The 15,893-nt window shown below is 40.5% G+C and overlaps 1 long non-coding RNA gene across 4 annotated transcripts in view; it reads right to left on the bottom strand.

Moving 5' to 3' along the window:
- Nucleotides 1-15,746, bottom strand: part of LOC123772424 (uncharacterized) — a 44,066-nt gene extending 28,320 nt beyond the window's left edge. Inside the window, exons 1-2 of one of the 4 annotated variants that reach the window (XR_011228897.1) lie at nucleotides 15,732-15,746; nucleotides 3,275-3,353 (exon numbers count right to left, since the gene is read on the bottom strand). This is a non-coding gene — a long non-coding RNA (uncharacterized lncRNA). Of the gene's footprint in view, nucleotides 1-3,274; nucleotides 3,354-6,871; nucleotides 6,913-15,731 lie in introns of those variants that run through there. The other 3 variants (XR_006774651.2, XR_011228900.1, XR_011228902.1) reach the window with 3 other exon arrangements.
- Nucleotides 15,747-15,893: the final 147 nt, after the last annotated feature.

The raw sequence follows: 15,893 nt of genomic DNA on the forward strand, positions 1-15,893 counted from the left end.
CTGAGACCTCTCGCACACCATTTACCACCATCTCGCACTATCATTATTTGGCACTACAGTAATTGCTGCAGCCGTCGTAAGTCGAGAATGGCAGCCCATGCCGGGAAGCGCCTATATGGCTGCTGTGCTCTTAACCGCAGATACGGGAGTGTCACTAAATAGTTGATGACCAAACCACACATCAGAAAATGGAGAAACTACAATATTTCGGTCCGACCTGGATCATTATCACGTTGTGGACGGACCGAAACGTTGTCGTTTCTCCATTTTCTGATATGTGGTTTAGTCATCATATCCTTAACCACGTTATTGTGACTCTCCGTCTCCATAAATAGCTGACCATATTGCTGATCTACCCAATGTATACATCAGTCCAGATTGAATGACTGATGAAGGTTAAGCCTCCCCAAGAGGTGGCACGGGCATGAATAGCCCGTAAGGGGGCTCTTCTGGACAATATACTTGCTTAAATCTCTAATCAAGTGTTCCGGGTACCATGCATGCGTTTAAGTCAATGGTGTGACAAAGATGTGCACATTACCGTCAGATTGACCTCCGTTTGGGTCTTTAATTTTGGCTAACTACTTCATGTAAGAGTGACTAGGAAACCCATATTTGCGAGCACTTGGCATCTAGGAGAGTGCTGCAAGTGATGTGCTGTCGTACGCGACATCTTTCACATGGGAGAGATTTTCATAATTTTCCACTCCTTATATAATGTCTGATGAACATATTTAGTGTCTCCATGACATGGCCATCAGTTTTGTTTTCTAGGTTTCTAGGGTAACAGTAATAAATTGCTAATATCGTGTAGCGAGTAGATTATCCCAATAATATACTCGCTCCAAATGCATTGTTAATATTCCTGTCAACCTTTGGAGATGAATGAGGTGAAGTGTTGCCCGAGCAACTCGGTAAGGTGTTGCCCGAGCATATAAGCAGCAGAATAGCAAATATTAACTAGTCTACTTTCAAGTGTGGTCTAGAGCAGACACTTGCGAGATACTGTACCGACGCTCAGTGCGCTCAACTCACAGCAAAGTATCACCTGTGTACTTCTGTATATTCGACCAAATATATATATTATCTTAGTGTTTATGTTTATTGTCACCATACTTTACGTAACAATAGAACCGTTACAATCGTCACATTGGTAAAATAATTACAATTGTATTTAAAATATATAGAACAAGATAGTGGTTAATCTGTCGTAATTACACATAATGTGTATTTAAAAAACACTATTTTTTTTTATTTATTTATACAAAAGTTTTTACATTCTCGTACAGCCACTAGCAAGCATAGCGTTTCGGACAGGTCCTTAATCCTAATTTTCCCCGGAATACGACCCGTCAAATCATTTAACAACCAGGTACCCATCCACCGCTGATTGAACCGAGGCTTCAGTTAAGGATTGGTGCCCAGTAAATCCATCCCGGCCAGGATACGAACCCACGCCCAAGCGCTTACGAAATGCCAGGCAGTGTGTTACCACCTCCCCAAGGGAACTGCTTGTTACACGCAAAGTTATTCACTAATACACAAAGCGTTAAGAAAGCCATTGATGCATTTTGTTTTCTTTCTTTTCTCCTACGTATTTTCGCGCTTTAGTACTTTAGATGTCCTGTTGGCTACATGGATGTAAACATTGTTAGGATGACAACTCGATTTGCGGTTTCTATCCAGTTTCCCTTGTCCTAGCTAGGCGGCGCTAGTCGAATTTAGTCATTAATTATGCACCCCATACCCATCCCGTGGGCTGTGGTGAAAAGGGTTAGATGCACATAATGAATTCAGAAATTGAATCCCAAACTTAATTCAGTTAAGCAAGTATATAATTATAAATTTTGCATATGAGAAAAACAGTAGAAGCCATGATTAAGATTTGAATCCTTATCATGGTTTCTACTAATTTTCTCATTGATGCATCACGTTAACGCGTTTTCTTTGTGCACTAAGATTTATGGTAAAGTAGAAGTGACAATGATAACGAGAGCTTACGAAGATATTATATCTATTATTATAACTACATGAACTCCACAAGTGGTCGGAAGACTGGCATATGCTTTTTAATATCGAAAAATGCAAGACCATGCATGTAGGGCATAACAATTAATGCGTATTACTACTACCAAACCTACAACATTGCCTTGCAGTTTCTCCTCCGTGTGCCTTTCAGCCCCTCCTCCTCCTTTCCATGTGCCTATCAGCTCCTCCTCCTCCGTGTCCGTAAATCCTTCAGTGCCTCTGGTCGCCACCTTCTTAGCTCTATGAATTTTACAAGAGGCTGGCTGAGTATTCCCATCTGAGCGTCCTGTTCTAACATGTCTCCTTTATTCCCCTCTTCCTCGTTTCCTTGCCCATTTTACTTCTTACTTTAAAGATTTGTATGTTGATTAGTTTATACAACTGCTCTATCACTAACGGGTTATCGTCCACCTCTTGCAATTCTTCGTCCTAATTTAGTTTTTCCTTGGTCGAATTCTTATCTTTAAACTATTTTGATGAACAGGGTAAAGCTTTCTTTAACATTGATGATAATCTATATTAAATAAAGTTTCCTTTCATAATTTTTCTTATATCGTTAGTAATTTAATAGTTTTTATATTGTTTATCTCATTGTCTCATGTTATTGGCAATTCTTCGTGCATCGCTTTCTTTTACTCTTTTGTCTTGTAGTTCCTCTTAAAGCAGCCCGTCCTCTCGAGTTATCACAACCTCACTAAAAGGATTTACTAAATTGCCCGAATCTAACTTAACCGAGGACCCTCGCATAGAAAACGGAACAGCCAGTCAATTTTGCGAACAGCAACAAATTATAGTGAAACATATTTTAACCGTTGGGGATTTATACGTCAAAATACAATGTACAGTTCGAGGGAACTGGTTGCTTAAGAGTCATTGTACCTGTTGTCTTGGTATAATGCATATACAGCATGATGCATGTATTGTCTACGTCTTGCCATGTATTCTGAGAATGCAATAATCGTCTTTCCTCGTTTCCCGAGGCTATACAGTAATGCTGGCTTAGTGCTCTCTCCTCGTAATTTCTATTCTATTCCTTTCCGGGTTTACAAAATAATTGGAAAAGGATTATAAAATAATAAAAATAACAGCCTCTCGATCCAAACTATGGGTTGTTGGTATATGGAAAACCCATGGCGTTATGAAGCTACTAGTCACCCGTTTTTAAATGTTGCCGGTCACGTGTATTTTGCTGTTAGCTGTTTATTATCTTATCCTCACCAATATTTATAATACAGTTGTTTCTTACCTTTCTATCCTAAGTCTTAAAGGATCACGTACAGCACCTTCCTGCTCTGTGCTGGTCAACGGTCTTGCACATCAGCCTCCTGTAATTTTTTTCAATAAATCTTCATATAGCGATTCGGTATATATATACCGAATATATGTATGATATATATATATATATATGAAAAATATATATTTTATATTAGCGCATATATATATATATATATATATATATATATATATATATATATATATATATATATTAATGCATTCAATGTTGGTGTACATTTAGTTTAAATAAGCCGCCTAATATTAACGATTAAATCTACGATGACAATAATAATGACAATATTGATGAAACATAATGATTACAATATATTGTAATAAGAATAAATATAACAGTCGCGTCAGTAATAATTACCGGCAAGCAACGTAGGATCACACAAGAGCTGAGAGCAAATTTTCAAGATAACATCTTTAGTTTAGAGGGTTTCACAGTGCAGGAGTTGCTCAGTAAATCACAAGAAGCCAGGAAGTGGCAGGGAAGGTTGCATGTATCACCGGGTATGGGATAACTTAGGCCATCACCCTTGTGAAGAGTCTGGTGCGCCTGCAGCCAAGAGCCGGGAACGCTACGTGATGTATATGGGCTTATTATATCAAACAAGAGCGATATTTGGGTTTATATCAAAACATTAAGTATGACCCCTAACGTCACGGGTAATTGTTGTCCAAAACCTAGCCTGGGTGTACTCTCTTGAGCGCAGGCGGGAGAGATATATAATAATTTACACGTAGAAAATATTAAGAGGGGATGGTCCCAAACCTGCACAGAGAAATAACATCACATGAGACCAGGAGGCATGGCAGGATGTGCAGAATACCCCCGTTGAACAGTAGAGGTGCAATAGGTACTCTGAGAGAGAACTCTATCAACACGATGGGCTCAGCATAGCCCGTGCTGCTTGGGACTTTTTGTTCCAGGTAGCAAATCTTTAACAACATCATCATCTATCAACATCAGAAGCCCGAGACTGTTCAACACGCTTCCACTACACATAAGGGGCATAACTGGCCGACCCCTCTCAGTGTTCAAGAGAGAACTAGATAAGCACCTCCAAAGGATACCTGATCAATCAGGCTGTGATTCATACGTCAGGCTGCGAGCAGCCGCGTCCAACAGCCTGGTTGACCAGTCCAGCAACGAGGAAGCCTGGTCGACGATCGGGCCGCGGGGACGTTGAGCTCCGAAATCATCGCAAGGTAATCGCGATGGCGATCCAGTTTTCCTAAGTACATCCTATACTATAGTAACGTCTGACACCCAGAATGCCGCAGTATCAGGGGCTTTCAGGTTCACCATTTTTCAGTGAAATTCTGCCCTTACATGGAAACACACTTAATGCTTTGACACTTTCTGAAACAACAATAATGTCTGATGCAGTGTATTGGTAGAGCGTAATGTCGTAAGAGATCATGTAAATTAACTAGTATGCAAGTCCAACGGACATGTGCCTGGAGAAGAAGAAATAACCGACATTTTACAACACTACATAATTTTAATTTCAAATTAAAAACTTTATTACTAAATAGCTGAACATTTATAATAGAATTTTTAAAGTTAATAATGCACTTGAAATTTTGTTTGTGTTTTTATACGAGAAAATGTCGTTCTCGACTCAAAATCAGAGATCCTGGGTTCGAGTCCCGGGCGGGGTAAAAATGGTTGGGAACGTTTCCTTTCACCTAGTGCGTCTGTTCGTCAGGCAGTAAATAGGTAACCGGGAGTTACAGTTACAGCCCCGCTCCTGTGCCAGGTAAGTGCACTACGGGCTCACCATAGCCCGTGCTACTTGCAACTTTTGTTCTGAGTAGCTAAATCGAAAACAACAACAGCATGGGGAAGGTCAGTAGGTTGAACTTGGAGGGGGTGGGGGGGACCTACATTATTGCAATTATATTATGAATAATATAATAGTTATATTACATTAGGAATTATTATAATTATATACTCCAATGCCCATTGTGACAGCGCTCAATACAAGGCAAACACAGTGTAAACAATAGCAACTTACAATTCTACCGACATTCACAGATCAGCCCGTCCTCTGGAGTTGTCACCATGGCACAAAAATGGTGTACAAAATTGCCCGAACCCAACATAACCGAGAACCTCCGCATAGAAAATGCGACAGCCCGTTAATTTTGCGAGCAGCTATGATTTATACGTAAACATGCGATGAAACTATTCGAGAGGACGGTACATATACGACAAATTTATTCGTATATGTAACCGCTATTTTGTTTAATATAATACTGAATAATGAGAATATTTAAATTTGAATTTTAAACTAAATGGGGTACCCAGTCATGGCCAGTTTCTCTTCTCCCATTTCTTCCCCCTCTCCCACAATCTCACCCTTCTCTCAGCTTTCTCTTCCTTCATCACCCCTTCCCTCGCCTCTTATCACCCTCCCTCTCCACTTTTCTCTTTCCCTCTCTTCAAGCATTCCCCCCTTCCACCGTCTTCTCTGGCTATACCATCTCTTGCGTCCCCCCCCCCCCCCTAAAAAAAAAACCAGTTTGATAATTGAAAGTGTTAAACAAGTCTACGGACAATACAATAAATTTTTCGGGTGGGGGAAGAGATGCCGATATTTCTAAAAGTGAGGCTCTGGAGCCGACACTCCCATACTCCATATGTTTCATGTGTGAAAATTGAGAAGGCTAGGCTCCCAAGTATCTAGCCTCCAGCCTCGGACAGACACACACACTTTTATAGACAGATTTATTTGGCATTTATTTTATGCCTACAATTACTAAGATACTGACTTCAAATTTGTAATATGTACAATCGAGAAAGCTGAAAGTGTTTGCTTTCACCGCATCATCATCGTTCAGCTTCATATCTAATATACTGGAGTATGTAGCCAAAACAACAAACATTATATTACTGTCCAAATTCTTACGGACTGCACTGTATAAATATATATGATGGTGGCCCTGTCTACAATCATATACTATGCTTCTATGGATATGAACTTTATAGGTGGATATGAACTTTATAGGTGGCGTCAGGGGGAGTAGAGGTTATAGTACGTTATCTGCATATGATGTGCAGAAAATAGCATATAGCACGTCAGAGTATGGTGCATCGTCTCTGTTGGGAATACAGTTATTATAGTAATTTACGGAACGAGGCACTTTTGTGAGAGTTATGTTGCAGGTTACACGAGAATCTGTTAGGTTTTCTCAGTGGCAAAGACCCGTGAACCCTTTGGTCAGTAGAGCACTGGGAATTTCCTGTGACCTGCAGCATAATGGCGAGTGGTGGGGTATTATTTAGTTTCTACTGATTTTTTATTACACTTGGATTGGTTCTTAAAAGCATACACGAACACTGTTATGTCAGTGAGGTAAAGGAGAAGTATTGCCAGACTTATGGCTTTACTGATCAAATAATTACAGTACAGTTACATCCTGCAATAACACAAGCCATATAATATACAATACTTATGTTCAGTTTAAGCACTGTCTATTCACTATAACAATAAGCAAACTGCACATGACTAAAGCTAGAACAAATAGAAATTAAACTAAAAGTTAACATTCCACCAACCTGCACACACGCACGACACAGCTGATCTGACGACACAAACAAAACAGTCAAGCGAGCATCCATCTGGTACAATAATATATATAACACTTTTACTACAGTCAGCAACACTGCAGCTGGAGACGGGCACCTTCACATATCGTGAGCGATCAACCGACAGGAAAGAGGAACAAGCCAAAATTTCACCTGGTTAAGAATCGAACTAGTTAACAATCTTCCAACCCAATCTGAGGCTATGCTCATCCCTGCAGCGGCCGATCCAAAACACGCCGTCATCCATTTTAACGTACTGTGTATTCAGAATCGATATTTTCTTATGTGTGAATTAAGATTATTATATATTAGAATTTTGTGTATGACTAGGCATAAGTTAGGTGTTTAAGTTTTGTTGGCAATTATTTACAGATGTGCGATTCAAACAGAGGACGTCAGCGAAACTGTTCGAAGGTCATCAGTTGCAAATAGTGTGATTTGCTGCTGCTGCTGTTGTTTAAGATTCAGTTACTCGGAACAAAACGTTTCAAGTAGCACGGGCTATGGTGAGCCCGTAGTGGACTTACCTGGCACAGGAGCGGGGCTGTAACTTGTGTGATTTACAGTTGTAAATCTTTTTATACATAAACAGGAGGTTTGGTGGCTGGATTAATGAGCGTTTGCATTATTTGTGATGAACGCCAATCTTCAATTATTAATAGGCCTAAGAGGATTATCATAGAAATTGTAACGCATCTTTTATCACCATCCAGATAAATTGTAATTCACTGCGATCATGAGGCACTTAAACGTTTTAAAGGGCAAAAACAGCTAACTGGCGCTGGCTGGAGATCTGACATGTGTAGGAGGGAACAGAACGTGGGAGGGACGGAGCTGTAAGTGGAAGAGGATTGGTGTGGGAGGATGCGGTTGTTGTTGTTTTAGATTTAGCTACGCGGAACAAATAGTTCCAAGTAGCACGGCCTATAGTGAGCCCGTAGTGGACTTTAGCTGGCGTAGGACCGGGGCTGTAACTGAGGATGTGGTGTGGTAGCAACGCTTGAGAGTAAAAGATCAGTGCTTGTTGTAGTGTGTGGGAGAGTGTGTTGTAGTGCGTGGGAGAGAGGGAGTTGTAGGTGAGGCGAGCGTAGCGCGCGGGAGGAAAGAGTGCAACTTTTAGCTTGAGGTCGACCGGACATCGAAGACCGATACAGGTTTCACCGATACTATTTAACAAAATCTCGCAGAAAAACTACTCATCACCACATATACCACTCACATAAACGAGTTTCATCGTCTATACGAACGTCAAATGACGTCAACACAAAATAAATAAATTAACCAAACCAGTAGTGAATACTTTTTATGCAAATGAGAGATTAGTATACAAGGACTTTGGATTTAAATGGCAAGACGTAAGAACGAGCACATACGACAAAGCCTCACTTCAAATGTGAAGGAGAAACACCCGGTATACAATATCAGTGGACCACTGCAGTCATATCCATTGTGACTTTATCGGGCTTTTAGGCACGCAGGAAAACCCTCAAACTTTTGTACTTTTAAAGAGGAACCAGTAGACAGGCGTGCATGCGCAATAGGGGTTTACTGTAGGCTCGGAGAGCTTTGAAAATGTTCACTATAGGCGTGGAGAGCTTTGCAAGCGCTCATTATAGGCGTGGCGAGCTTTGCAAGCGCTCATTATAGGCGTGGCGAGCTTTGCAAGCGCTCATTATAGGCGTGGCGAGCTTTGCAAGCGCTCATTATAGGCGTGGCGAGTTTTGAAAAGGCTCATTGTAGGCGTGGGTGAGTATTCTTGGGATCATTGTTAGCGTGGGGACAGTATTTTTGGAACTACTATAGGCATAGGTGAGCTTTTCTTGGATCAAAGTAGGCGTGGGATGACTGCAGGCGTAGTCTAGCTTCGAATGGGCTCATGGGAGAAGCCTAACTTGGTGGGGGTTTCACCGTTGATCGTGGCAGTGTTTGGTGGTGGTGGGGGGAGTGATGGTGGTGTTGGGGGGGGGGGGGGTGGTGGTGTTGGGAGGGGGTTGGGGTGGTGGTGTTGGGGGGGGGGGGTTGGGGTGGTGGTGTTGGGGGGGGGGGTTGGGGTGGTGGTGGTGGGGGGGGGTTATGGTGGTGGTTGGGGTGGTGGTGGGGGGGTTATGGTGGTGGTTGGGGTGGTGGTGGTGGGGGGGTTATGGTGGTGGTTGGGGTGGTGGTGGTGGGGGGTGATGGTGGTGGGGCTCATTCTTGGTGGTGTGTCGTGTTTAGGTCCATCTTGTAGTCAATACGTAACCTCGCCAGGGACGTTACCCCACTTCCTTCTCCAGTAGCAGGACGACGACCACGGGAATAGATCACACTTGATAGTACGTATTCTGTTATCCGCATCGGCTTCTGGAATGTAATTGTATTCTTCCGATATGAAAAAGTAGACATATCCAAACTTTGCTGCTGGACTTCTCAGTGAAGTCCTACCCAGGACGCTCAGTGAAAGTCCTCTGCAATGCACATCTTTCTCAACGTTCGTTTAAAGATATTGACCTGTGCATGTGTGGGACGGTATAGTAGGGTATATTGTATGACTTTCTAGTGAATCTTCCCTTAATCATTTCCTCATGCGAATAATATATTATTTTGCTTAGCTAAAACATTTTCGTAGACCCATTTTCCACGTCCATGCTGCTCTCCTTTTTAACCTTTGGATGCGAGTCTTCAAATGTGAACTTTGTCCCTCCATTTCAAAACACTTTCCCATTTGGTCTCTGTCGACGACCTTTTTTCCACTCGAGCGGCTGGAACCTGACCTCCTGCACCGCTTTTGTATTTTATCTAACAACCTTGGACCCTCCATAAATTTTTAAGTGGAGTGGCAGCCTTATTCGAAAAGCTTCCTTCATGTTTCGCTTCACAAGTCCAACATTAAATTTTACTTCTGTGCTTTTACCAATTCACTAATGTTAATACTTGCGGTCAGTGGCATTATCCACAGAAAGTTGAGAAGGGTGTTCTTGGTTCTCTGTATCTGCGACGATGAATACAGACTTCCATTCTTTTCTCTTATCCAAACCTTTCATTTCAGAATTACCATTTGTTTCCCCTAATGCCATTCATCCGATTGAAGAAAAAATTTTCTCGAACACTTCCTTCATCACTGAGCTTGTCCTCAAGCAAGCTAATACAGTACTTGTATTTTTCGAGACACTTTCCCTCCTCCTGTTTTCTGTACATTAATGCAGACATTATCATCAGCTTGAATTTTCTATATTCTGGATAAAAGCATTTTTACAACAGCTCTTATGCGAGAACGAAGGTGATGGTCTTCCTGCTGGTATTGTGAATTTTCTACTGGTATCGTATGCTTCCTACTGGTATCACGTGAACCATATTCTTCGACGAAGGATATTGCGGTAACCTTAGACTGGTCTGCCATTAACTTACCCTTCCTGTTGCAAGTCTTGACAACAGTCTCCCTGATGTCACACTGAATAACATCAGTAATATTAAAAATTACGTTAACAAATTATAAATATGGCACAGCTGTATCATTCCGCTGATGGATGAATCCTCCAGCGGGAGGACGACTCCAGGCAGCGCCAAGCCCTCGTCCTCTTACAAATTACGTCCCTTTTCGCTCGTATGCACTACGGCCAAAAATCGTCGTATTGGAATTTTCATTTTTTTAATTAATTTTCCAAATGAAATGGACCCAAAGAAGCAAGCTTTGGGTCCTCTGGTAGGTGAGGAGAGCAGGAAATTTTCCTAAGGTTTCAAAACGTCATGAAAACCGTTAATTTCTAGTGTCCTTTCCTAACCTAACAGACTAAGCCAGAGGACCCAAAACAGAAAACAGAACAGTACGTCAATTTTGTGAGCCAATTTCATTTCATATAACGTCCATTTTTTACCTTAGTGCGCATACGAGCGAAAAACGACGTAATTAGTAGGAGAACGAGTTGGCTGAGTAATTATCAAACGAAAGCGCCAAGCCGGGAAGAGTGAGTGGCGCCGTCAGTGTCGTGAGGTGTTCATATAACTCAGGATACCATTACCAGAACTAAAGGACATAAGGTGAGCAACATTGAAGGAGCCAACGTAGATGCTATCTAGCCACCCGTCCAAAAAATGTCAAAATCAACGGGGTTAACCTGGATTGAGTTAACGAGGCGTATATCTTCCGTAATTCCTCTGAAATTCAACTCTTTAGAAGTTGATATGTGGAAATAGAGCAATGTTTTTCAACAGGTGTTCCGCAAGGCTCCACAGGTCTGCCGCGGGTGTTTGAGAGGGAAAATGTAACAGGAGTAATAAGAAATATGAAACTATTTTTAACCATTTTTTGAAATACACGATCAACGTTATTTAAAAAAAATATTAGAATTTTAGCAATTAAATTTGTAAACACAATCTAAATACCCGTTTTTATATATACGAAGTTTCTCCCTAAAATAATTATGGCGTGTCTTAATAATTCCAATACCTTGTTCAGTGTAGAGTTGAAAAAGGTGAAAAACTACGATTCAAGACTGTTTAATAGGAAAATAATCTTGAGCAAACTGACATTATTATAGCAATTTATAAAGTTTTCAGTAATTTAAACATGAAAATTATGGAAATCCACCATAGCCAAGTTACTAGCACTGGCAATATAGTTTGGTTCCCCTTAACCGGTTGAAGGGGGTGACGTCGATAAGTCTGGGCTAACTATCAACTCTTCTGAAGATGCAACTCAAAACAGTGCTCTAACTCCCGGGAAACTATTTATTGTCAAATAAACAGATAAACACCAGGTGAAAAGAAACTTGTCAAAACGTCTCTGTCCTGCTGCATGAATTCAATCCAGGACCTATCAGTTGTTACAAGACTACACCGACTACTGCGCTACCTAAAATAGTTAAAATTCAGCAGTCTCCAAATAAAATTATTTTTAGGCATTTAAAGCCTCCTAAATAAATAAATCACAATTATTTTAATGGTCTGTTTTATTAGTAGCGTGAAGGACTAATTATAATTTTCTCACAAACATGCAGGGCCGGGAACATTTCCTAAGTAATGTACTCTGTCACATCTTCCACCGTCACGCCAGGAATATTGACAATTCTATTTTTTTTAACCCTAAGGATCGGACCTAAATATAACACCACAGAGTATTAAAGCCTTAACAACAGTTTCCGATTTTGCATTTTGGCGGGAATGTGTACAACCAGTAAGTCCCAGGGTCACACACCTTATAACATTACTGTATTCCCGTGTTATTTTTCCCGAAAGAATATATACACGAAACGAAGGTTTACTGGAATGTTGGGAAATATTTTGCAAAACAAAACACCATTAGTATGCGGCAAAGTTAGATGGAAAGTGCAGGCCAAAGTCCCGCAAAACTTTAAATGACGCGCTCCAAAATCTGCGCCTTAATTTTATGTTTTGCTTCGGATAATTCATAAAGGGACATTATTCTTATTCCGTATATTAAATAAATAATACAGGTTGTATTCGATATATTTACTTTAAATAGTTATTTTCCACTCTAAAAAATGATTTGACCTCAAAAGTCTTCATCTTTTGTTTTATAAACATTATATTATTTGCTAAAAATGTACAAGGCTTGAGCAAACCGCCCACCGCAATTACCCAGTGAGGTATATTACGGTATTTCCAAATTTGAAATACAAATTTTGAGCGCTGTAAGCTACAAGACAAGCCCAGGGAAAACTGGAGCCCTGACATCTGCTGATGTTAATTACATGTCAATGTGAATGATTAACAACACTAAACAAAAGCCTGATCAAATAAGAGCTTACTGTAACTGAAAAAAATATAAGCTTAACAGGCTGTATATGTATAATTGGACTAATTGTAATTACTATGTTTTGATTACAGTCGATCCCACAATACAAACTATTATAGACATTCTTGATTCTGGAACCTTTAGTCTTCACGCCAGAACATAGGCTATCATAGAAGCCCGTTTTCAGCGCGTACATAATTTTTATCCGACGCGTTACCGTTTTAGTGACCTAATTGTGTGGTTGGCGGTGTCATAACCATACCGTCAACGATTAAGCGATATCCAAGAAGTGAACTTTCACGTGATAAATCTGATATCCGATAGGTTACGTGTGGCATACTATATGTAGTCAATTTGCAAACTATATTCCTTTCACGGAATCTTACGCTCACATAGGAGACAAAATTATACTCAAATTCATTGCATTTTGAAAAAAACGTTATTTAACTTAACCATTAAAAAAATAACTAGAGTTATACAAAACAATGTAAACTGAAGAATTAATAAAATAATTATTATTACTTGCAGGAGACACATACAGTGCACACCCATCAGTGACTACTGGGAAGCGAGGTCTAGCTGTTCAGCCCCACCTGCTATCCTTATTGTACCTGTTTTATTTTAACTTTCCCGGCGTCCGATTTCTTTGTCGTATCCGACCTTAAAGTTGTGTCTTATCAAACATCTCGCTCGGGAGAGATCTATGGCAAAACATTCGTATTGACTTCTCTTTCTTCAGAAGAAAGTTGCTTCAGATTTATCAGGTCCTCCAGAGGCCGAGACAACCAAGGAAAACTTGTATATCCATTTGCTAACTCGGCATTGTCGGCGTCGGGCCACGGGCGCCGACTGTTTTGGCGTCGGGTGCAAGACCAGTTCCAGTACATCGATCACTTAGCGAGTCTCTGCGAATCTTCGATTATTAGTATTAAATGATATTCATCTTTTGTTTCAACCCTTGACGAACATCTGTACCAGTCCATTCACCTGCCCCTCTTCGCCTATATTCGTACATCTGTCCAATTCCATTTTATCACCGTCTGTTCGTCTGTCCGTTCGTTCTTTCATTGGGCCAATCTTCAAACATTCCATGTCCGCAGCTTAACTTTCCAGCTGCTGCAGATGAACTGAGGAAACTTGCTGCATGCATGGCTGGCGTCTCAAGGCGGCGTCGTCACCCACAGCAAAGGTTCTTCCATCAAAGTTACAGAAACCGAACTGTGATCAATGGCAAAATGGAACTTTATGGCGGGCGTTCCATAACTTTGAAACCACTCAAAGTAATTCACTAAGTTTACACGCATGCGTATCATCACTAAAGGATGTAGCACGAGGGAATATTTAACAAATAAGGTTATAAAATGAGATCATATATTACAGTCAGAAACGCCCGAGCACGTTTCCTTTCACCTCATGCCTCTGTTTTCCTACACAGGCACCCAGGAATTACACAATAGTTGTGGATTACATCCTGGGGGAAGACCAATAGTTGGCCTAGGTGGACCTCAATAATGCAAAATACAGGTTTCCTCTACCCGACAATGGGAATTATTACCTCTCAACATCGTGGAATATGGTGACACCCAGCTAGGACGGAGTATAAAATACTTCATACGTGCTCAAAATGAACGTATCCCTCATACATAGGCTTGGAACACACTTTCATACACTACGGATACATAGGCTTTGGAACGTTCATACATGGAGCTCTTGGAATATCAACAACGTTTAGTTCATCCTAACGAGAATTTCATTACATCAGCAATTTTACAATTTGATTTCCTACTGTGTCAATCGCACTTGCAGGTTCCTCTATCTGAAAAACAGGTGTTTTAACGCTTAAGCTCACACTATTCATCATTAATCATTACTGTTGCACAGTCGCCTCTCTCTTCCTCTCGTCTGGCACTGTGCCACTGTGTCAAGCATCTTGGCACATCATCCATCACCATTCCATTTATTTTCCTTCCTGGTATTTAATCATTAACGCAACTCGCCCTCAACCGTTACTTTTTCCCATATGTAACTTCTGCACGGTTGCTGTCATCTCATCTGCTGATCTTTCACCCACACTGATGTTGTCATCTTCTGATCTGTCATCTGGTGTTCTATCTTGCTCATGCCACCAATACAATTCAGAATTCCGTTTCTTTCATCGATTCAAGGTAATCAAAGCTTGCAATTTGTCTTAATTCTTATTTTTTTCCTATTCTCTCGAGCCTGGCTTTAATATTTCAAGTAATTCTACCACCAGTGCTTTGCTCCGCTTCCGAACTTCCCATTTTCCAGAAAAAAAGTTGATTAGATTTCCAAAGCAGCGCATTATTATTCAACTCATTTTTTCCATATTGCATTAACCTTATTTTGTTCCTTATGTCCCTCCATACCTCTTGTTTTCATGTATTATTTTACTTCTATTCTCTCTAATACAGAGAATAATAACGCGCCTGAAAACAACACCTTCAACTAATTTGACATTAGTTGCAAAATTAATGTAGTAGTTAATGATCTACTTCTTTTTAATGTGTAATCAACTGCTATTAACTTTTCATAAACGTTTCGAGCGTTACATGCTGACTAACGTTGGTTAATCCTCGATAAAAGCTGGAGCGTTACAGATAGTCGATAGTCAGCCACATTGATGCTAGTGATCACTTGTCAATATGTTCCGTGGAATGACATGACAGGGATATCACCGGTGATATGAAATGCAGAAAAAAAACTGTACTGAAATTATCTCTTCATGAAAAGGAATATACTTGCCTACGTGAAAACGTAATCACTCAGATAATTATTTGAAGGTAATAATGAAAACTATTTTACTGTGGTCAATAACTGATCATAAGGTATTAATTGCACGTCAGGCAACAGAATACCAAAGTGGCTTCAAGACCGTTTAATAATGCACAAAAGCACATAAATCATTCGTCTAATTGACCAATTACCAACGCTCGCAATTTCTATACCCCACATTTCCATTACCTGCGCTACAATTAATGTATATTAGTCGATCATCTACCGGGGTGGAGGTAGTTAGTAAGTAATTATCAAGAGAAGGCACCAAGCCGAGAAGACTATGGAGCAACCATCCAGACTTACCTTGCAAGACGAGGAGAAATCAGCTCCATTTGTACACTTCACAGCAACCCGTCCTCGACTCAAGTCCATTACATCCAGCGGTCGACCCCACAGACACATTCATAAATTTTAACATGCTGTTCATTCAAAACAGGATTTTTCTTAAATATAAATTAATATTAT

The sequence above is a fragment of the Procambarus clarkii genome, chromosome 17 (assembly GCF_040958095.1).
Source record: "Procambarus clarkii isolate CNS0578487 chromosome 17, FALCON_Pclarkii_2.0, whole genome shotgun sequence".
Taxonomy (NCBI): Eukaryota; Metazoa; Arthropoda; class Malacostraca; order Decapoda; family Cambaridae; genus Procambarus; species Procambarus clarkii.